The 22,513-nt window shown below is 39.3% G+C and overlaps 1 protein-coding gene across 5 annotated transcripts in view; it reads right to left on the bottom strand.

Annotated features, from left to right (window-relative positions):
• LOC127441883 (rho guanine nucleotide exchange factor 4-like) overlaps positions 1 to 22,513 on the bottom strand; it is a 142,005-nt gene that overhangs the window by 71,517 nt on the left and 47,975 nt on the right. The gene's annotated exons all lie outside the window — the stretch shown is intronic.

Here is a 22,513-nt window from a genome sequence, read left to right as displayed (position 1 = left end):
TAGGTTAACTCAGGCAACCAAAGTGCTGAAATCAGAGGATCTTGCTGTTCTCTCAACATAAGTATTAGCTCATCCTATCAGGCGGGCCAAACACAGAGAGGAAAACACACGCACACAAACATAGCCAAATACATAGCTAAACACACGCAAGAAAGGAGGCCACTGTCAGGAGATACACACACATGCAGGAGGCTCTTGAAAATATTTTCTATCACATTGAGGATGGAACTAGCACAGAACTGATGACACAATATGAAATTGAATCCACAGAATGGTGAGGATTTTGTATCAACTAAACATCAGGAACTTCTTTTACTCCTAAACACATGGGTGGATGAATGCATAGCACTCTAACATAGCTAAGGTCTAATAAAGGCCATCAAATCTAGGATGAGGGTTATTATTACGACATGAGTGTGATCTTATCCACAAATGATGAGGTCATCTTAGACCAAACCTTACCGGCTCTCATCAGAGAGAATCTGAAACCTTCTCAGTAAAGGCTTTCCGGAGAAGTTCTTCTTCATTCTTTGTTCAGGGGTAAAAAGAAGTTCTAAACAGCCGAGCAACAGTATACTGTTCCCAAACATTCAGACACCCGACACACAGCTGTGGGAGGTGTTTAAAGGAGTAGTTAAATATGAGGATGCTCAGTAAAACCTTAACTAATGTGACATTAAAATGTGTTATCAATGACTTTATGCCTCATTCTATGAGTAGAATTCATATGATGTCAGTGAAAAAAGTTGTTTTAATCACTCGATGATGGTTTAAAGTAATGCAGTATATATACTGTAGAAAATTTTTAATTTGTCTTGTGTACATTGTGACTTCATGACACTTAAGCGCTAACACGTAGCCATAATATGTGCCGATTACACTCTGTTATTGCAATTTATGATGACACTGATATTATTGCAAAGATGAGTGTATAAAAGTGTTAATGTGCAGAATAAAGACAAAAGAATGATGATAGAGGCATATCTTACTTTGGGCAAATGTGTGAATGGCTTTCACTGCAGATGGCACATGAGTGAACGGGCACTTGAGAGAATTTGAGTAGATTTGATTCCTTTTAACCCCATAAATTAGATCAGTGTCACACACAATATACTTGCATACAGACCATGTTGCTCTAGTAAATTTCAGAAGATGTGTACACAATCTAAAATACAGGGAAGTTCAATGCTTGCCTTTTGAGATAAGTCCAACTCACAGATTCCAGTGAAGACAACGAGAGAGAGATAAGGAATGTTCCCCACTCATTCTCTATCCAAGATCTGAAATTGGGCCCAGACATTTTCAGCCCTGCTTTCATTCTGACAATCATAAAACACAGGTGTGTATCCCCATACATGTGTGAAATGTACTTTAAATTTTCTAATGCATTTAATAGTGATAGACAGAATATAATCTTATAAAAAAAAAAATATACATTGCATCTGTACCAGGGCTTGCAGATAAGTTGACTCTAACTAATGTAGTCGACACTGTCAGCCTGAAGTCAACTAGTCTCTTTCTACGCAATTTTAAATATGTGTCTGTAGGAAATACAGTGTGTGGCGGATTTCCGAAACATAGAATGGCAAGGGAAAACTCGGTAATATTAATTAGGAAAGCTCCACCTCATTTGTTAGGGTTAGGTTTAAGTGTTGAGTTATAGTTTCTTTGATCAGGTAGCAATTTCCTGATGAATATTACAGAATTGTCCAATCAGTTATCACTTAACTCATGAATCATGAACATAAATGACTCCCCTGGCATCCCATGGAAAATTGCCAGGTAGTCCAGGCCCAGTCCTTTACTCATTATAATTATGTTCTTTAAGTATTATAAGCCTATGCCATTAAGTTAAATTGTGACCCTGCTTGATTTGAAGATGAGACTTATCTGCCTGTATTTCTGGCAGATTTCATTTAAATCATTGTTTAACCCATAAGTACATGAGTGTTTCACCAAACATTATTACACACTCGGGTCTTTTCTCCCCAATTTAGAATGCCCAATTCCCAATGCGCTCTAAGTGCTCATGATGGCGTAGTGACTTGCCTCAATCCGGGTGGCAGAGGACGAATCTCAGTTGCCTCCGCGTCCGAGACCATCAATCCACGCATCTTATCACATAGCTTGTTGAGCGCGTTACCGCAGAGACGTAGCGTGTGTGAAAGCTTCATGCTATTCTCCGTGGCATCCACACACATCTCACCACGCGCCCCACCGAGAGCGAGAACCACATTATAGCGACCACAAGGAGGTTACCCCATGTGACTCTACCCTCCCTAGCAACCGGGCCAATTTGGTTGCTTAGGAGACCTGGCTGGAGTCACTCAGCATGCCCTGGATTCAAACTCGCGACTCCAGGGGTGGTAGTCAGCGTCATTACTCGCTGAACTACCCAGGTCCCGTTTTCAAGTATTTTTAGTAAATTACAAATAAATGGAGCCTGATCCCATGAAAAATATGACTGTGGGAACATTTTATTTTTATTTTGTTTTTCAAAATGATGTTATGTGGCTCCATCCAAGTATTGCAGTAGTTCTGAGGTGAATTGTCCAATCTAAAATCTCCCAAACAGATTTTTAAGGCTAATGCGCTATTAGTTTTAAATCTCTCTACCCTAAACCTTAAACCTAAACCTAACCTTTAGTGTCAAAAAAGCAAATTTGACATGAAAAATGCAATTGCTCAAGCAACCATCATCATTTTGTGGTGCTTTTTTGAAACCTTCGGATCACGTGTCAACTTATTACTGGATTTCACCAGGAAACTGCCACAGTAAATACAATGAACCATGTAAAAATCAGTTTGCAAAAATGTTTCTCTGAGACCTTGTAACAGTAAACGTATTTCTCTGCGACCAGGTAGAAATACTGTGTAATTTTTTTTTAATTTCAGCGCATTCTGTACACATGAAATAATATAGTAACATTACATTGTAATATTCTATACCACATCTACATCTGCATTATATTGGCCATCGACCACCACACTCTCTAGTTATCTGCATCTGCCACTGAAAAGTCTATATCAGTCAACCACTAGTATTTTGATAACTGTATTGTAATGACAATCAGTGGATCTCTATATATTTATATGCTGGTTCATGTGATATCCTCTCTGAGAAAGTCCATACTTTTATAACACCTGATTCACCTTAAATCAGAATTTTCTCACAGAAGTCTGACAGCGGTCTGTTTATTACTTTCCAAATCTGATTGTCATTTTATCTAAAATCCCTCAATCCCTCAATTTGATCTAAAATCCCTTTTATCTAAAATCCCTCAATCGCGAGCAGATAATAAACCCTCATCCCAGCGATTTCTGCAAACTATTAGGAATCCCATATAGAAGCACGGCATGCTGAACCAGAGGACTAAACAACAATTTGTTTCTTGTCCCTAATGAGAAGGTGTTGAGCAGCTTACGCAATGTTCCCCTGCTGAGAGAGTAAGACCTAAAGGCTGTGCTCTGATAACTTTCACTCAGGGGTGCTGAGGACAGAAACTGTGAGATCCAAAATGCACAGGAGCAAGGCCTTATAAACTACTCTTGTCCTTTTGGCTGTTCTAATCTGCAGTTCCACTATCCTGTTTACAAAACAGAATCATATTCTATTCTTTATCAGTGGTTACATAACCTAAACAGACACAATCGCCAAGACACAAGGGAGCTGTTTTCCCCACATCAGGTTTGCAGGGCAGGGGCAGATAACTATGGACACAAAAATACTTCCACATAACTAGGACTGGATGTTGCCCGGCCCGCAAGTATACAATCTTTGCTCTTAAGCATTCCGTTCTGGGCACAGACATTTTTGAGCCAAATCACATGAGGCTGAATCCAGCTCCTTATTTGCCGAAATAACCATTCCACCTTAAAAAATGGTGGGTGGCATATAGGGCCTCCCACTCATTTTCATTGGTTGTATTTTTTTAAAGGTACAGTTGCACTGAAAATCTGAGGCTGTGGTCGGCAGGTATTTAAAAACACTGTTGACACACAAATCTTCTAACGTGGCATGTGTGATAACAGTATGTAATTCTGACCTTCCGTGCTATTCTTTATATTATAGAAAATTGTATTATTTTAAATTTAAAGACTGTAGTAAATATGATGCCCTGCTGTGACGTAGGGAAGTAGATAAAACTAGATAATAGTAACATTACACTTGCTTGTGGTTTTCATTAGTAATGAACCCAAGAACATAATTTCTATCAGGAAGACTCGCAGACTTGAGTGAAATTAAGATGACATTTATTTGATGAATATAAAACAGAAATGTAATGTCTCTCTTTGGCGTAAGACCCTTCTGGCGGTCCGAAGAAGTTGTACTCCGAACTGTCATATCCTGCCAGAGATAGGAGGCAGGGGCAAGGAGCCTACCCCCATGCGGGACGGGACTCAACTGGGGGTGGTGGAGTGGTGGAGGTTGCCGTGTTAGCACACTGAAACAGCAATGTGATAGTTTGTGAGCAGACTTATAAAGCAATGGCTTACATGTGATTGGCTAGGAGTTACCTAACTAATGGTGCGATGATGTACAGCTGCCAGTCTTCCCGCTAGAACTACGCTGCGCTTACACAGACATATTGGTGCAGTAGACTGTATGTCTAAAGCGCCAATTTGAGAAGCACATATAGTAAATGTATCTTGTATTGTATAACTCTCGAATCGTAAGATATCAGCTGCAGAGCAATACAACATAATAATTACAGTATACACCTAGCGCCAAATTGCATACGTTCTAACATTAAGGATAATAATATTCTTGACAATCTGAAAGCATGGTGGGATAGAGAAAATAATAGACTAACTAAATTAAAGATTATATCATCTTTTGCTGCATCATTATAAATATGATTCAAGAACATAATATAACAAAGGTAAAGTATCACGCATATCCAAAGCACATAACAGTAAAATATATTCTCAAAAATAAGAGTGTGGTGGGATAGAGAAAATATTAGACTAACGAAATTTTAAATATTTCAAATATTCTCACATATCTGAGATTGTGGTGGCATAGAGGGACTCATACACTAATGAAAATAGCAATTTCATCATATTCTGATGTGTTATCTTTTAAATGTGTTCCTCGGAACACTGCCACCCACAGGTACAATATATGCCGCCTATCAGCATAACCCATAACTACATTATTTCAAATATTCTCAAAAATCTGAGATCATGGTGGCATAGAGGGACTCACACACTAACAAAAATAGAAATTTCATCATATTCTGATGTGTTATGTTTGACATAGGGTCCTCAGAACACCATCACCCACAGGTACAATATATGCAGCCTATCGGCATAGCCCATAACAACATTTCAAATATTCTAAAAAATCTGAGATCGTGGTGGCATAAAGTACTCCAACACTAACGAAATTTGTAAAGACATCTTGTTCTGATGTGTTATGTTTGAAAAATTATTCTCAGAACACCGCCACCTACAGGTACAGTATATGCTGACTATCAGCATAACCCATAACTACATTATTTCAAATATTCTCCAAAATCTGAGATCGTGGTGGCAAAGAGGGACTCATACACTAATGAAAATAGCAACTTCATCATATTCCGATGTGTTATGTTTGAAATAGGATCCTCGGAACACCGCCACCCACAGCTACAATATACTAATGGTATAGCCCATAACTACATTATTTCAAATATTCTCCAAAATCTGAGATTGTGGAGACATAGAGGGTCTCACACATTGACACATGTCCTAATCACTCTGGAGCTCCAGGAAATGCAGGAAATGGTCATCATAACAGAGCTGACTGGTTGATGGTGTCACAAGAACGCATACAGTCCCAAGCCCTTCACTACCGACAATCCTAAACCAGGAATGTGCCGTGGGCTTTGAGATTGGGCAAGCATCAAAGATTTTTAATACACATTATTAAAAGTTGTGCCCAAAACACATTATACAGGTGAGTGTAATGTCGTGGAAATGTTATAGACATCAATTATTGCCTTACAACCCACCAGTCAATGGAAACAATTATGTTACAGTGGCAAACTTCATGACCAAATTGTTTTAAATTCAGGACAATAATATTGCTCATATCACACAAATGAAAGATTGTCATATACTGAGCCGAGCATGTTTATGTCCATTAACTCATACAATGAACCATAGTGCCATAAGAGCTTGTTTTGGCATACAACAAAAAGAAAAATAAAATACTGCCAGTTACTAGTTTCATCATAGGCCTCACACGTCACTCTTCCCACAGTTCAGAAACACTGGAATGGACAGCAGCAATGAACTAATCCGACCACCAAAGACAACAATATTAACCTGAATGCACAAGGCAAATGTAATGTAGACACAGCAGTCTACATTCCTTAATATATATTTTTTTTCAACAGACACTGTGCCCCGTTAGAACTATAAAACAGACATAACACAAGAAGGACATGAATGAATGTTACATTTATATAGTGCTTTTCTGACACTTCACTCAAAGCACTTTACACAGTGAAGTTCAAATATTTATATATTTCAGACTCTCCTCAACCACCACCAGTGTGCAGCATCCACCTGGATGAGCCAGTACACTCACCACACACCAGCTATTGGTGGAGAGGAGAGAGTGGAGTGATAGAGCCAATTAATGGATGGGATTATTAGGAAGCCATGATTGATGAGGGCCAATGGCAGGAATTTGGCCAGGACACCAGGGATTTTTAATGAGCACAGAGAATCAGGACCTCAGTTTAACATCTCATCCGAAGTGCCTTTTTACAGTATAGCAGCCCCATCACTATACTGGGGCATTAGGACCTACACAGTCCGCAGGGTGAGCATCCCCTGCTGGACTCCCTAATACCTCTTCCAGCAGCAACCTTAGTTTTCCCAGGTCTCCCATACAGGTGACCAGGCTCAGCCCTGCTTAGCTTCAGTAGGCAACCAGTCTTGAGCTACAGGGTGATATGACTGCCACACCAATACTTCATAGCCTCAGACTAACTAGAAAAAATTATCTGGTATCTATGACCTAGTATCAATAACACAGATTTTTTATAAATATATTAACTTTTACTTAAACACAAAATCCATGCATCTCTCCTTGTGAATGAACATCTCCGTCACTTTGTTGTAAAAGTCGCCCGCTTGTTGAAGTTTCAACAGCCTCTCTTTCTCGATTTTTAATTAAAATTAACTTTGCCAAATCCACATAGGATGTTGATGCTTACACGGCAGATATCAGTTTTAGCACTTAATAACGCATTCGTTACGTGAACTTGTTGACACAAAACTAAAATCTAGCCTATTAGATAGCGTGACTGAAGGAAGGAGCTTCTGATTGGCTTACTCATTTCGGTAAGCATGCTTACCTTGGCCATTGGTAGTAGCGGGAGTGATTCAATTTGAATGAAATGGCAGTAAACAATGCTTTAAATCAAAGACAGCATGACAAAGTGCTTATACCTGAGGGTGGCGCCAAAGTGAATAAATGAATAACTGTCTGTGCTGCTCAACTGAGATGAAAGATGATAAATTTGAATTAAAACAGTAGTTTATATTAACAATTATATTTACATTTTAGTGTAATTTTTCTTTTCACCCTTCTGTTAGGCAAGCACTGCTTTGCTTATATGGACGGCAAGTCCCTGTCTTAAACTATAATGTGAAAGGTAGCAGACATGTCAATTTGAATGTTGAAGAACCCATCAAAAATCATGACCCCCGGGTGACCTTGGTGTTGTCTTCCCAAACAAATTTGCATTAGACAAAATCTCCAAAAAACTTTGGGTTGTAAAAATTAGATGTAACATATGGTCTTAAGACAGTATAGCCCATTGAAAGAAGAGCAGTCAATTGAGGACATATGGCCTAATGCCATAATCTATGAGGACATTTTCTTGTAATTAAATATTAAGTACATGAGGTAGTTCGAAGCAGGTTGGCTTTTTTGAAAAGATGGGCTGGGTTTCGATTGGAAGGGCTATATATCTCTACTTTACACTAGGTTGCTTGTACATCTTGTTTGAGTTTGTTTACATTCCTGTCCTTTTATCTCTCTCATTCTCTACTTCTGAATGCTGTGGCACTGTCTGTGCTCTGGGGATCTAGAAAATTTACCCACAGAGACCTCAGGGACACACTGGATATGTTTTAATGCAGGACATTTTAACAGCATTAGGCTTATAACTTTACATAACATACACCACGGAGGTCTTTACATAACATACACCACGGAGGTCGTTCCCCAGTCGCTGCCAGTGCTCACGACCACAGAGGTCTGTTCCCAGTCGCTGCCAACTCTTGTCGAGCCTCCCACGGCTCCGCCTTCCATGGCCTCGCCCCTCGAGCCTCCCACGGCTCCGCCTTCCACGGCTCTGCCCTCAGAGTCTTCCATGGCTCCACTCGCTCCCCCAGAGATTCTTCCTCCAGTGGTTCTGCCCGCTCCCCCAGAGACTCCTCCTCCAGCGTTTCTGCCCACCTCTCCTCCAGCAGCTCCACCGCCTGACCCAGTCCCCACCCTGTGGCTGCCCCCCAGGCCTCCTGACCTGGTCCCCGCCCTCTGGCCGCCCCCCAGGCCTCCTGACCCAGTCCCGGCCCTGTGGCCGCCCCCCAGGCCTCCTGACCCGGTCCCAGCCCTGTGGCCGCCCCCCCAGGCCTCCTCACCCGGTCCCGGTCCTGTGGCTGCCTCCCAGGCCTCCTGACTCTATCCTAGCCCTGAGGCCGACTCCCAGACCTCCTGACTCTATCCTAGCCCTAAGGCCGACTCTCAGACCTCCCGACCAAGTCCCTGCCCTGAGGCCACCTCCCAGACCTCCTGACTCTATCCTAGCCCTGAGGCTGACTCCCAGACCTCCTGACTCTATCCTAGCCCTGAGGCCGAGTCCCAGACCTCCTGACCAAGTCCCTGCCCTGAGGCCGACTCCCAGACCTCCCGACCAAGTCCCTGCCCTGAGGCCGCCTCCCAGAACTCCCAACCCAGTCTCTACCCTGAGACGGCACCCCCAGACCTCCGGACCCAATCCTTACCCTGGGGTCTCCTCCCTGGCCACCTGGTCATCTTCCGGGTCCTCTTCCTCACCTGTATCTTCCTGCCCTCCTCAGCCATCTTTGGGGCACCAGGAGTCACCCCTTAAAGGGGGGTTTATGTCACAGTCTTTCTCCCTCGTGTTTCCTAGGACTCTTATTTTGAAGTGTTTCCCCGGATTACGTTACCCAGTATGCACTGCCCTCATCACTGTCATCTGTTCCTTATTGTTCTCACCTGTTTTCCATTCCCTCATTTGCTCTTGTTTGTATAAATACCCTTTAGATTTTGAATTCATTTGTCAGTTCTTGTTTGTTGCTTTGAGTTCATGTCTGTTTGTTTCACTATTATCATCTTCATTAAAAGCCTGCATTTAGATCCAGCGTCTCCCATCTCATCTCAGCAACCATACATTATAGACAATGTTAAGCTTCATTTACCGAACCAAATAGCTTTCAACTGTGTTTGATATAATGGCATGTGATTTTCTAGTACCAAATTAGCAATTTAGCATGATTACTCGAGGATAAGGTATTGGAATGATGGCTGCTGGAAATGGGGCCTGTCTAGATTTGATCAAAAATGATTTTTTTCAAATAGTGATGGTGCTGTTTTTTTACATCAGTAATGTCCTGACTATACTTTGATCAGCTGAATGCCACTTTTGTGAATTAAAGTACTAATTTCCTTCCAAAACAGCAAAATCTGTACATTATTCCAAACTTTTGGCTGCCAGTGTGTATATATTAGGGATGTGCGCTACGACTAATTTGACTGTCGTTTAAATGGATGTTTTGTAACTGACTAGTCTAAAGAGAAACCAACCTTCAGAAAACAGTAAAAAAAAAAAAAATGTGTTTATGCGACCCATTTAAAATACTTAATCTATTCCAAATCTGATGATAAATTCCACTGAAAAGGGGCATTTATCTGCAACGTCCTAGCCTTGAATTATGATCATTGTACATTAAATATAGAACATGACACACATTCACTGAATCAATGTTTGCGAATACTTAACAGACATATTTATTGAAAACAATTGAATGAATAGTGCAGGATCAATGGAACAACCCTAAAAGCCTGTTCTAAACGGAAATCACCAAGTAAAAGTTACTTAACATATTAAAACAGTCAGGACACTGTTGAAAATAATTAACAGGTAGACTAAGCCAAATCTATGAGAGAGAAAAATGCACTGAAAAGTTGCGCGTATTTCACGACATGCAGTCGCGCATTAACCATTGATCTAATATGACAGCTGTTCGATAAAGAACGTCAACCAAAAAATAGGCCTGTGATGCAGCCTGCAATAAACCAAATGTATTCTAAACATGATGTGCACACAGAATAAAAGACAGTTTAACCTGTTAAGCAGTCGGCACCTCGTTGAAAATAGCCTTTTTAATCAGCAGATTAAAAAAATGGCATACCTAGTCTAAAACAGTAATTTTCTAGGCTACTTACTAAAAAGCATACATTTTTAACACAGTAAAATTAACACGTCGACATGGTCCAGTGAAAGATGGGACTTGACTCACCTGAGGCGTCTATCCTGCACTTGAAAAAGCCTGCACAGCGGAAAAATAACGTACAAGCATGCACAGGTGTAAAGAAGACTCAAATGTGAAAACATCCATAGGGACTTTCAAACATTTGGAAAGCCGATTCCCGCACCACCGAAGTGATTTCATAACTACTTTGCTGAGTTTGCTTGTCTAGTAAGAGGACATTTTCCTGCGTGCGCTGCGAGTGAGAGAGGGAAGAAGCACGCGCAGCCTGAGGTGAAATTAAACTCTATCTGCTCCAGATATCCTCTTTTTTAAATAATATTTGTATTATTAATTCTATTTAAAATATGTAACATTAATATGACAGTAATTTAAGTGCAGCCTCTGTAAAAATATAAAGTCAAACGTAAATGTGTAAAAATTATTATCAGTTTAATGGGGGGAAATATTAACCGACTAGTAACTCCAGTGTCGACTAGCAGCATCAGAACCTTTTAGTCGACTAGTCGCGCACATCCCTAGTATATATATATATATATATATATATAAATAGTTTCCTCTATTGGAGCGGTACAAGGCTTGGTGACTTTTCCCAAATTTGCCATCTGAACACACAAACAAATTCTGAATCAATTCTATGAATCTAAATGGTTTTATCAAACAATGTTACACCTTTCACATTCCCGGTCAAATTTGACCGAGCATAAGAAAAAACATAGAATTAGTGTTTAACACATTTTAACACTCTCTCTCTCTCTCTCTCTCTCTCACACACACACACACACACATATACAGAACTTAGGTGTGGGAGCCACACCAACCAGACAAAACACTTAATCTATTATGAAAACAAAATTTAATTTAAAGTTATAAATGTGATTTTCTTGGGCCTTGCTCACAGTTCTATTTCAGCAGAACAATGATGTAATAGTGTTTTTTACATTACTGCTTGGTCATTTTTGACAGATTTAACATTTGTTTTTGTAATAACAATGGCTTCCTTCTTCTAAATGGTACAAGGTTTGGTGACTTTTTCTACACTTGCCATCTCAATACAAACACAAAAAATGTTAACTAGATTCTATGAGTCTGTGTGATTTTCAAGACTTTAATATTTATTATAAGACTTTATCACAAACAAGACTTTATTATTATTATTATTCACTGTTTATTACTGTTTTAATGCAGTTATTATTTTGCTGTTCATTATCTTTCTGTTCTTTATCTTGCGATTTTAATACTTCATTTACTTCACTGACTGAATTTGATTTGAATTTTCATGTTTCCAAAATGAATGGTTTGCAACAAAAGTCTGCTCTATGTAACACCATGGTCAAGTTTGACTGCAAACATAAAAAAGTTTGACTGCAAACACAGAAAAAATGCTAAACTTTGACAAATATATATACAAATTCATAACTTAATATCTAAAAATTAACTTTTTTCACAACATTGGTCTACACTGACCAGGCAGCAAGTGTGGATCACTGCATCTACTGGTTATAACTGTCACTTCATGTAATTGTATATATTTTTTCCAGCAGATGGCAGCAGATGCTCCAAATGATGACACATTTTGATATTTTCCTCTTTTTTTCAATGTATGTTTTTAATTAAGTGAAAGTCATATAAAATGTGTTTATTTTATATGAAAATAAATGGTGTAATTTAGACATTTAGATGTAAATTAGGTCTAAATGCCATAACATTTCAGAAGAAATGCATATGTTTAGTGTTATAACTTTAGTGAAGTTAGTTTATTACATTTCTTAAAAAAAAAAAAAAATTAAAAAAACCAATAAAAAAATAAAAAACATGATTACTGTATCCTGTCAAATTTGAATACTAAGAGTATCGGCATGAAACGAAAACTGAAGAAGGGTTACACTGAAGTCAATTGGATCTGATGCCACGAGACTCAAATTACTCACTAAATGATTTGTTTGCCTTAAATGAAGCACATAAATCTCTCACTGTTCCCCTCATGTTTTCTTCAATTAATCTCTGCTTGTCTATTTCCCTGTCACAAGCCAATGTATTGAGTAACTGAATGTGGTATGTAATCTGCATTCTTAAATTTATGTGTCACAGGGATTGAGGGCCCCAAGCGCTAACACACGCACATTTGTTTTTCTATCATGGTGGGGACATTCTTTTACTTCTATTGTTTTTATACTAAAATAATGATCTTTTCTACCCCCTAACTCCAAAACCCTGTCCCTATAACTCCCTATAACCTGGGATTCGAACTAGCGAACTAGCGAACTCCAGGGGTGGTAGCCAGCGTATTTTACCACTGAGCTACCCAGGCCCCTGTTAAGACATTTTTAATCTGTGGTCCCCACAATCTAGGTGATTCAGGTTTTTTTTTTTCTGATTGACATTTTTGTTATTGATTCATATATATAACAAAGAAGAGCAAAACATATAAATACAGAATCAACCTTTAACCCCACTATTACCCCTCCCTATCCCCAACCCCACCCTGACACTCAACAACATCCCTGTGGTCACAAATGATTATAGAAAAAAAAAACATAAAAAGAAAAAAACATAAAAAAATAAATAATAATCACACAGATTTAAAACTAAACTTCTCTCTCCACTGCCCCTCCCCGAGAGCCCTCCAAAAACGCCAAATAGCTGCCCCATTTCCCATCAAATGAATCCCAACTCGCCAGCCTTCTATATGATGCTTCCTTGAAAGCCGCCACCCTCCCCATCTCCGTGCACCATTCTTGAAATGAGGGCGCTCCAGCCAACTTCCATCCCTTAAAACAATTTGTCTGCCGTTCATGACACTGGTTAGAACCCAATTTTCTATGTGTTTATCTCCTATATTGATGACCACCCCATCTGCTAAAATACAGAGTCTGGGGTAAAATGAAATCTGAGTGCCCAATACATCACACATAAAATTCTGAACCTTCAACCAAAATTCTTGGATCTTAACACACCACCAAAAAACATGGGTTGTGTCTCCATCTTCTGACTGGCATCGCCAGCAGGTGGGTGTGACTTTAAGACCAAGCCTATAAAATCTAGAGGGGATCCAATAGAATCGATGTAAAATCTTGAATTGCATGAGGCACACCTTTGCATCTTTAGATGCAGACTTGACATTTTTTAGAATCCTAGCCCACACTCCCTCCTCCAATACAAAGTTTAAATCTTTCTCCCATAATCTCTTGAGAGAAGTTGAAGCTCCGTCAGGAAGCAGGGAGTAATACACTGATGCCTCATGACCTTTTCCAAAAGCAGTAATCACCATTCCCAGAGTGTCTGCCACTTTAGGGGGGTGTATGCTACTCCCAAAAATAGTATAGAGCAGGTGGCGCCGCTGTAAATACCTAAAGAACTGAGATCTGGGAATCCCAAAATGTTGAACCAAATTTTCAAAGGATCTTCACACTCCACTCTAATATACAGTAGGTCACCGAGTGTATTAACCTCCCTCACAATCCATTCTGACCAGCAGAAAGGGGTTCAGCCATATGCTCGAGGCAACATTTAAATAAATGTCCGAATTAAACACTCTGGACACGTTTGTCCATATTGAGTGCAAATGCGAAATAACGGGATGTAACTTAACTTTTCCGATTAGTTTGATAGAAAGGCTTTGCAATGGCGAAATAGGGGCAAGAACTTCCTGTTCAATACAAAACCAGGGAGGGGCTCTCTCAGGTGGAAGCGACCAGTGAGTCAAATGTCTGAGACTGAATACATAATAATAAAACAAAATCTTGGGTAGGCCTAGCCCACCTTTTTCAATCGGTCTATGCAACTTACTGAAATGTAATCTGGGATGTTTACCATTCCAAATGAAAGACTTTGCTATGCTATCAAATTGCTTGAAATAAGAGAGGAGGACATCTTCAGGGAGAGATTGTAGCAGGTAGTTGAATTTTGGAATACAATTCATTTTAATAATATTAACCTTCCCAATCATAGATAAATGTAATGAAGGGATCAAAATTGTCTACTAAATCAGACAAATTTGCTGGGAATAAAATGCCCAAATACTTAATGCCCTGTTTGGGCCACTGGAAGGCGCCCGGCTGAAAAACGTTACTAGGCAGTACGCTGTCAGAGCCAAAGCTTTGGATTTAAACCAATTGACTCTGTTTCCTGAGAACTTAGAAATGGAAATAATAATTCTGTGGAGGCAAGGCATAGATCTAGTAGATTCGGAGACGAATAATAAAATATCATCTGCGTAAAGCAAAAGTTTATGAGCCACAACTCCTGCCACCACCCCTGGAAAATCATCCTTCTTTCTTATCGCAGCTGCTAATGATTGCAGGGCAAAACAGAACAATAATGGGGAAAGACGGCAACCCTGCCGGGTGCCCCTATCCAAAGTAAAATAATCTGAAATGAATCCATTTGTTTGTACCGCCACTACCGGGTGTCTATTAAGTAAATTAATCCTTCCAATAAAAGTATTCCCGAACCCATATATTTCCAAAATCTTAAAAAGATAATCCCATTCTACCATATCAAATGCCTTTTCAGCATCCACTGACCACATGATATTGATGAAACGCCTAATGTAATCAGAAGAGCTACGGCCCCAAATGAACCCCAGCTGATCAATATGCATAAGAGATGTCATAACTTTGCTAAATCGGTTAGCCAAAATTTTTTACAATATTTGAATGTCTATCTGGATCAGGGAAATTGGACGGTAACTCTTACACTCACTTGGATCTTTGTCCTTTTTAAGAATCAGACTGATCTGGGCTTGTGTCATGGTTGGCGGAAGCTTTCCATTCTTTAATGATTCCATATTAACTTCTAACAAAATTGAAGCAAGTTCTGTAGCACAAGATCTAAAAAATTCAGTGGCAAAGCCATCCGAGACTTCCTGTAAGCAAGGCCTGAATTATCTCGCCAAGCTCCTTCAAGGTTATCTCAGAATCAAGATATTTTTTTGCTCAGTCATCAGTTTAGGAAGTTCTAATGGTTCCATAAAGTTTCTAATATCTTCATCAGTAGACGAAGACATGGAACTACAGAGATCAAGACAGAATTCTTTAAAGCATTATTAATATCAATGGCAAAGGTAAATATTTCACCACCAGCAGAATTCACTGAGGGAACAGTAGAAAAAGACTCTCTCTGTTTTATATATCTAGCCAAAAGCTTCCCTGCTTTGTCCCCTGACTCAAAGTATGACTGTCTTGCCCTGAATAGCCAAAACTCCACCTTCCGTGACAAAATAGTATTATATCTGTATTTCAATCTCGTCAATTCTCTGAGGCCATTAGATGACATTCATTGCTTCAGCTCTGCTTCAGCACTTTTAATATTCTCTTCCAACTCCATGAGTTCTTGTGCTTTGTATTTTTTGGTGAATGAGGCATACTGTATGATCCGGCCCCTAAGAACCACTTTAAGTGCCTCTCAAGCCACGCCCACAGAGGATACTGAGGACCAGTTGGTCTCCATATAAACATTGATTTCAGCCTTTAGCATTTGTTGGAATTCAGGATTTTGCAAAAGGGATACATTAAAGTGGCAATTATATTATTTCTTTTTCTCCATATGTGGCAACACCTCTAAACTCACCAGGGCGTGTTCTGAGACTAAAATGTTTCCAATTGAGTAATCAACAACAGATGAAATGAGGGACTTAGATATAAAAAAAAAAAAAAAAAATCTATTCTAGAGTAAATCTTATGGACTGATGAAAAAAATGTATATAGTCCCTACCAGATGGGTTCAAAAGTCTCCAAATATCTGTAAGACCAAGATTTTTACACATCCTGTGAAGCGTCACTGTTGCTCTAGGGGGCTTACACACTTTTGCTTTACTATGATCAAGGACTGAGTCCATCAAAAGATTAAAGTCTCAACCCAATATTATATCATGAGGTGTGCCAGTGGCTTGCACCATCCCTTCAAGATCTATAAAAAAGCCCTGATCATCAACGTTAGGTGCGTAAATATTAGCCAAAATAAGACTTTACCCTTGAATTTCTGCTAAAACAATAAGGACTCTTCCTAATTTATCTTTAATCTGTAGATGTTTACTTATCAGTGTAATGACTCCCCTGCTCTTACTTGAGCCAGCACTAAAGAAAACCTGTCCACCCCATATCTTCCCAAATTTCTCAGCTTCCTGCGGGGAAAGATATGTTTCTTGAGGAAACAATATATCATATTTCTTATGCTTAAGAAGAGAAATAACCTTCCTTCTTTTTATGGGGTGCCCCAACCCATTCACATTCCACTGGAGAGAAACAATCCACTCATATTAACATTTGACATTTTGACATATGAGAAAAAATAGATTGTGTGTCAAAAACAAAATTATAAAGACCACATTCCAACATCAGAGCAACAGTCAATCCCTGCACTTCCCCCAGAACCAAACAAACAGAAAAAATAAAAATGTGTGCATCCCTCTAAACTCAAACAGTCCACGAGAGCCTCCGCGACAACTTTGCCGTCGGATTGCTCAAGTCCGGTGTTTCTATACAAATTTTGTGAGATAGAATTACACAACAAAAGATCATCTATAAAACAAACTCCAGCCAATAGGCGGAATAAACAAAGAATGTGTAAATTCATCCACATAACTGTCCCGAAGGTGTGTTCCTCCACAAAACACACTCCAGCCGCTAGGCAGAACCAGCACTAATTTTTTATTTTTTTAAATAAATACAAATAAATAAATAAATATGGTGATTCAAGTTTTGATTTTCTTATGGGTACATTTGTCCCTACAATGTAGGCAAAACCTGACAAACACATACACACACTAGCAAAAGCACCCATCAGTCCCACTGTCACTGTGTGATTAATTCATTTCCACAACAAAACAACAACATACATGCTAATACATGCATTCACCCCCACACTTTTACACACAATGCCTAGCTCTGACATGCCAAACACTGTCATCTAAAGAGTAACCAGAAAATCAATCTACCTCGGGAAAACACAGATGCGAAAAACAACTCTCATTCATATGCAATCCGAGCAGTGAAATTCCTGGCAGGAGATGAGCCTGGGAGGGATCCTCTGTCATACTGTTCTTTGCTGGAGAACAGTATTGTTCGAAATGTTTGGGAATGGTGCTGTTTCATGGCTCTGGTTTCAGCCGGGAGTGTAGGGATCTAAAAGTTCATGGCTGTTTGTGTTCATAGCATGAAGTTTGACAGACATTCAGTTGATGGACAGATTTAAAGTGATGTGTGTAATTTCCTCGATGTTAAAATACTTTGTCCTTTCCCAGTTTAATATGCAGAGACACTAAAAAAGTAGCTTGGCCCGAGACAGCTGGGATAGGCTCCGACCCTCCCAGCAATCCTACATACAGTAGGGTAAGCGACTATAGAAAATGGGAGGATCTATAGGTACCTGAACCATTCGTAGGTTGACTCCCCTGAAAAGTGCAAATATTGTGACTCTGTAGCACTTTCAAATCATTGATCTGTTTGTTGGAGAATCCCAACCAGCCCAATACAGAAACATTGGCTGAACCAATGGTGTGTACATTTGGATCAAGAATATCTTCTTGTTTGACCAACGAAAGATGGTAAAGTGTTATTTTTGCAATTCTGTTTGGTGACACTAGTGGCGCAGAAATGACACACTTCACCTTTAAGTTATGCGGACTGTTTACTGTATGTCAACAAAATCAAGGCCGAAATGATCAACTGTGACAGTAGCGGTTATTCTGCCTGACTCCATACATAAACTGCTTGAAATCCTGTGCGAGAAGTCAGCATATGAATTCAAATGAATCTCACTGTAAGAGCTGAGCTGTGAGGATGCATTTATTCACAATCATAATCTGGCTCATGCTGTGCATGCCATATTGCTATACACTACGGAGTGCCTTAATGGAGCCATAACTGCAGAGACACTAGAGGAGGAGATTCTTCATTACTTCACATCTGTAGTGTTCTATGATCCATATGTCTGGTGGTAAGATCTACAGGACACATTTCAACATCCCATAATAACAACAAACTTATGTAGACTTTGCTTGCTTTTCTTGCCAGTTTTAGTAATGGACAATATGTAAAGTGGTCTTGAATATTATTTGAACATCTAACCACACTTAAAATGTATGAATTTGCAGGGGTGCACATAACTGGTGCGCAGGTGTGCATGCACGACGGAAATATAAAATGCGCAGGGTACATTTTTTTAGACCGCTCATTTGCGTACCATCAACGTAATTGACAGGTGTTATTACATAGTTACCGTCTTGGATCGAACAAATGTAAGACTGTGAGAGATGTCCAAAAAACAACAGACATTAAGTAACTTCTTTGGCATTCCGCCACCTCAAAAGAAACGTCAGACCGAGCCAGAGTGAAAGAAGAGAGTTTTCTCAGAGAAGTGGCTCCAAGAAGTGCCATGGCTTGAATCCGACGATGAGAGCAACCAAATGTGGTTTAAGATATTTTGCTCACATCCACATCTAGCAGACATAACTATTGCTTTCTATGGAGGGACAAAAAATTTCAGTCATCCGGCATTTGATAAGCATGAGAAGAGTAAAGAGCATACAAATGTAGCACATGCAATCGCTAACAGACATCCTAGTAAAGATGAAAAATTCAGTCGCCCGCTTCATAGATGACAAAACAAGGTGAATAACAAACAGCGAAAAGCTCTGTGTAATGTTTTGCTCCTGGCCTTCCATATGGCTTAACACGCACATCCTATGTCTTTGTATGCTGAGGATATTGCATTATTAAAAAGTCTAGAAGTGACTGTCGGAGGGGCATATAATTCACATGAAGGCGGAGCACGAATAATGTAAAGCATTGCACTGACTATCAGTACGGAATTCTGGATTCTGTTTTTTGACGGATTGGAAGACATAACAAAAACAGAGCAGGAAACTGTTTACATTGTGTCTGTTTCCACCAATGGAGAGTTCACTTCTGATTTCCTTGGATTAATTTAATTGGGCATCAAAAGAATGGCATAGGACATAATGGACGGGCTGGCCAATCTATTTCATGAGTCAGGGTTGTATGAATGGAGGACAAAGTTGGTCGCTGTTTGTATAGATGGGTCTGCTGTCAACATCGGTATGCACAGTGGTGTTCTACCAAATCTATGGAAAATTACTGCGATTGGGGATTCCCTTGTGCAAATTCTGTGCACTGCACACACACTTGAGAACTGTACGAAATCAGCTGATTGCATGGTTTCATATTGTGAGACGTTTAATCACTCCGTTGTCAAGCTGCTGCAATTTTATTTAAATAAAGGTGGATCAAAAAAAAGTTTAAGTGCTAAAGAAGTTGTGTGATGAGAATGGTATCTCCTTTTTAAAACTAGGAAAGTTTCACAACATCAGATGGCCATTCAAATGCAGCTGGCTACGACGGATGACAGTGACTTAAAGCATATCTGCAATGAGCATTTCCAGTGTTTTCTGGCCAGTATGCTTGACATTGGCAACGTTTTGCAGGTGATATCTCAAAGGTTTCAGCAAGAACAGCTGACCATAGGAGAATGTAAAGATGAACTCATTGGACAGTTCACGCTTTTGTTTGATGGTGAAGGCCTGCATAGGAAAAACACTATTTCCAATGCTGATGCTGACAGGGACAAAACTCACTTACTCAGAGGTTTAATTGGAGAGTTTGAAAACCAATATGAATCTCTGAAGTCATGAGATAAGTTTTTAGCCTTTGATCCTTCAACTTGACCTCCAGAAATGCAAGACCTCCACAGTTTTGGCAATACAATAATCAGCACCATTCTCCAGAAGTATGAGGCCATCTTGCCTATTGACAGAGACTTCACTATAAGAGAATGGATGCATTTAAAGCAAGCAGGAAAATGTTTGGCAGTTCCTCTGTGTATGACTTGGTCAAAGTAGTAAATACAAGCATTCCAGACAGTTACTCCAACATCTACAAGATACTTTAATTGTCCCTTACTCTTCCATTGAGCAGTGCAGCTTCTCACATCTCAAAATAATAAAAAACAAGTACAGATCCCGTCTGTCACATACTCATCTCTCAGCCTGATGAGCATCCACTTGTCAAAGATGACCACAGAAACATTTGACCTGAAGCCAGCTGTAGACCTATGGATGCAAACAGCCCATCGCAGACTCAACCAGGGAAGTGAATCATCTTCCACCATCCAGGAAGCAGCAAGTACATCATCCTCTACTACAACTGAAACTGAGGATAGTGAGGGAGACAGTGAGGAGGGCAGTGAGGAGGAGTGCAGTGAGGAAGAGGACGCTTAGTCACACCACACTGCGTATAGGGTGAGTACCAAACATAATCTAGTGCTCCCCTGAGAACCAGACTAAAAAAAAGTTATGTGCACCCCTGTGAATTTGACTGTATTAGATAAACTACCAAACCAATCTGCAAACATATTATGCTAAAGTAAATGTTTTCTCATAACTAACTACACTTTTCTTAGTCATTTTTTAAATTACTTTAAACCAACAGGTGTCAGTGTCATTTTTAGTGGATGTTGTAATGAAGTAAATTTCCCTCAACACAAGTTGAACACAGGTGTCCTAGCAGATGAACCACATGTGTAGTTCATTACATTAACTACAGACATGTTGCAAGTTTGACAACCAGAAAGTTTCCAAATATTTGTCCTCATTTTAATAATTTTCTTTTTTTATTATTATTTTTTTTACATGTTTTAAATCTATCTTCAGATTAAATGCCACTTGGCTTGATTTTTGTTATGTAAAATAATGACATTTATACATTCTGATGTGCACCTTAAGTGTCCAAATATTTTTTTACATTTATTGTAACCTCTCTATGGTGCTTTAATCCCACCATGTGGTAAAAAGTAATTCTGACTTAATATCTCCCACTTGTGACTTTATATCTCGTCATTATAAGTTTATATCTCGCAATTGCGAGATTATATCTCGTAATTACGAGAAATAAAGATGCAATTACAAGACGTTAAGTCGCAACTGTGAAATATAAAGTCAGAATTACCCTTTTAATTTTTTTTTTCCATGGCAGGATCAAGGCACCATACATCTCTGTCATGGTATATCTTCATATGTTTTTGTAAGGACATAAATGCATTCAGAAACAAGAAAACTTGCAGGTGATATAGCGTATGGTGAGCTAGTTAGGTCTCTCTCTCTCAAAATTTGGCTCTGAACAAGATGAAAAACCACTTGCCTTGTTGTGCCACTAAAAACCATTTTTTAACAGCACCTCCCCAAATCCATGACAACACTATAGGAGCTGCCAATACTGCTTCCCAATGTGAGTACACACACACACATACACACTAATACATCCACTGGTGAAGCTTCACTGACTCAGTGAGTGTAAGGTGGGAGAAAATCCAGGCAGTGAACCAAGCGTCCTTCATTTAATCAGAGACATATGTGGTCTCAAGAAACAAATCCAAAGACACTAAAATGCTATTATAGGAACTTTGTAAGACATTTATAATGAAAAGAATTACTGTATGTTTGATAATATGAACCCAAAATCAAAACTCAATAAATTACATGATTTAATAGACACAAATGTATCAGAGCCTTATATGCTAATATAGTGTTACAACACTTTTCAGTCAAAACACCAACACATCTTTGACTTGAGCAAATGTTTCAAATATTTTCCATTGAACTAAACACTGTCCTCTTTCCAAGAAGTGAAGTTACAAGCATATTAAGAGCAGTTCAAAAGAAAATGAAATGAAAGCCATAACTAAACAGGGTGACAGTTTGATGTTTATCTATCCCAACAATATGTAACTCCGCTAGCAAGTCCATACTAACACAAAGGTATGAAAACAAGCTGAAGAATCCTTACCTCAAAGAAGCTGCGTAGGAAGTATATAATTATTATAGGAATAGGAAGTATATATAACATTGTGAGTGTACTGAGGCGGCAACGGCTTCAATCTTCCTTCACTCCCTCTATAACTCCCTCTCTATCTCTCTTTCTCCTTCTGTATTCATGAGCCCTGTGAAGAGTTTCCCTAGCCTGTTGCTGCAGCATGTTTA

The sequence above is a fragment of the Myxocyprinus asiaticus genome, chromosome 6, assembly GCF_019703515.2.
Source record: "Myxocyprinus asiaticus isolate MX2 ecotype Aquarium Trade chromosome 6, UBuf_Myxa_2, whole genome shotgun sequence".
Taxonomy (NCBI): Eukaryota; Metazoa; Chordata; class Actinopteri; order Cypriniformes; family Catostomidae; genus Myxocyprinus; species Myxocyprinus asiaticus.
Note: the sequence above shows the minus strand (reverse complement) of the source record. Positions and strands in the feature narration are given on the sequence as shown.